This window comes from Halictus rubicundus, unplaced genomic scaffold (genome assembly GCF_050948215.1).
Source record: "Halictus rubicundus isolate RS-2024b unplaced genomic scaffold, iyHalRubi1_principal scaffold1192, whole genome shotgun sequence".
NCBI lineage: Eukaryota > Metazoa > Arthropoda > Insecta > Hymenoptera > Halictidae > Halictus > Halictus rubicundus.
Genome location: NW_027489733.1, coordinates 12,501 through 15,000, shown reverse-complemented (window position 1 = coordinate 15,000; position 2,500 = coordinate 12,501). Strand labels below are relative to the sequence as shown.

The 2,500-nt window shown below is 49.7% G+C and overlaps 1 non-coding gene across 1 annotated transcript; it reads left to right on the top strand.

Moving 5' to 3' along the window:
- Nucleotides 1-1,753: 1,753 nt before the first annotated feature.
- On the top strand, nt 1,754-1,908 carry LOC143364969 (5.8S ribosomal RNA). The gene has a single exon (XR_013084400.1). It is a non-coding gene; the product is annotated as a 5.8S ribosomal RNA (ribosomal RNA).
- The last annotated feature ends 592 nt before the right edge of the window (nt 1,909-2,500 follow it).

The window sequence follows — 2,500 nt, the reverse complement described above, 5'->3', positions numbered from 1 at the left end:
CGGCTTACGTGTGGAGGTCATAGTTACGCATGGAGTACATAGTTACTCAAAGCGTACGATTCTCCCGTCCAAAATTAAGGCGCAGAGAGCCCGCCAGACCATTTGTGCACAAACACGGCAATATATAATATATGCACTCTTTCGACAATGGGACGAAAGATCTCAATGAGAATGAAACAGAGGGTGCTTGCGTGAAGGTGGAGCATCGCATCGTTTACTTGTATTGGGGAGTGAGTGCGAAGAGCTGTACTTCGGGTCTTCGGGAATCGTCACCGACGTTCACATTGCAAACTCGAACGATCAATAGGGTGCGGTTTCCCGTCGGACGCTGAATGTTATAGCTTAACCACGAATATAGAAATACCCGTCGTTACGAATCGATGTTTTTCACCCGCCACCTGATGGATCGTGTTCTCTTTGATAAAAATACCTCGTGTCAAAGAGACGTGTATACTATAATATACGCCATTGGTCTGCCTGTGTGTAGGCTCTCCGACAATTATATGGACAATTACGGTCGCAAGAACAGGGATGTAAGCGTCGATTCGAATCCACATATCGCGCTTCCTCGGTCTTCGCCTGTGGTGTCCGAGATACGTCCATTGGAAACGGTGGTGTTGTCTCTCCTCTAGAGAAAGAGAGGACAACAACAGGGTACCTGTGGAAAACTTGCGGTGAACGCGTTGTGTTCTGTCACGAACGTCGAGGAATAGGATGAGAGAAGGACCGGCTGTGAAGCTCGCTTTTAAAGCTGCGTGAGTCTGACACCCTACTCTGTGTGGCGATAGCGCACACACGAGCGTGGGACGAATGACCGCTGCCAGAGCCGGCTGTGAGTCCCGCTCTATTTATCGAGTTCGCGTATAACATAGAGCACAAAACGTCGCCGCATGCGTGTTCGTTGACGAACACGTATATTCGAGAGGACCGGCTGCGTAGCTCGCGTAAAGCTGTGTGCGATTCTGACACTCTACTCTCTGTGTGGCGATAATACAGTGCACAAGAGCTTGGGACGAACGATCGCGCACGGCCAGAGCCGGCTGTGAAGTCCGCTAGTATCGAATAATCTTTCTCCGTGCACAATTGGAAATGTGTTTCGAGAGGACCGGCTGCGTAGCTCGCGTAAAGCTGTGTGCGATTCTGACACTCTACTCTCTGTGTGGCGATAATACAGTGCACAAGAGCTTGGGACGAACGATCGCGCACGGCCAGAGCCGGCTGTGAAGTCCGCTAGTATCGAATAATCGTTCTCCGTGCACAATTGGAAATGTGTTTCGAGAGGACCGGCTGCGTAGCTCGCGTAAAGCTGTGTGCGATTCTGACACTCTACTCTCTGTGTGGCGATAATACAGTGCACAAGAGCTTGGGACGAACGATCGCGCACGGCCAGAGCCGGCTGTGAAGTCCGCTAGTTATCGAGTTCATTCTCCAATAAGAGAGAGGAGGAGGAGAAGTGTCGGGATCCAGTATCGGGTTGTCTATGATCCCCGTCGTTTTCTGAATTCTCCTCCTGTGTTTTCCACTTTAAAGGTTTTTCAATGTATTTTCCGCCCGGCCGTCGGATACGTGTGCGCATTGCAATCGCGTACTCGCGACGGTTTCCGTTTCTACGGACGATCGTGTGTCGTCCTTAAAAACGACGCCTGAATCTCCTTCGCGCGCTGGTTGGAGCTTTCAGGTATCGGCGTTCTTATGAACCGCAGAACAAGAGACATAATTAATTATATATTGATTATAAATCAAATTATACGATTACCCTGAACGGTGGATCACTTGGCTCGTGGGTCGATGAAGAACGCAGCTAATTGCGCGTCAACGTGTGAACTGCAGGACACATGAACATCGACATTTCGAACGCACATTGCGGTCCACGGATACAATTCCTGGACCACGCCTGGCTGAGGGTCGTTTACGTAACCAAATACTGCTTGCGTTGCTCTTGTAAGTCCCCGCCGTCGCTTACCTCTCCATGTCGAATTTTGTGGAGGGCGCAAAGAGCGTTTCTGAGTCGGGTTGCAAAGATGCTACGTACGAGCGAACGATGGACGTTTCGTCGGCGTTTGACGCGGTTCTGTGAAAATTGCAAATTTTACATTGCGTCTAACGGTTTCGTGAGAAGAAGGAAATAGGAATGGGTATCGCATTCGGACTTGCGTGAGTGTTTTGCGGCGTCGTGAGTCGTATTTTCAATACGACCGCCCGTGAACACCGCTCCGACGATCGAAATCTCTCTCTCCTCTCTCTGGAACGATTCGCATTGCGGAAGAAGCGTTTCACTCTCGAACATTTTACGCGCTCCCGACGTCGTCTGAAATGATGCGTATACGAAAGGTATAAGAGTCTCAAGAGACTACAGTGAATGGACACAAATAAAGAAAGAGATACCGGACACCCGTGTAAAATCTGTGTGCGCAACTGTGGCGTGCAACGTAAGCCCCAGGGAGATATATAAAATAAAATACGTCTGTGCGTGGATGTGTCTCTCTACACATAATTGCGG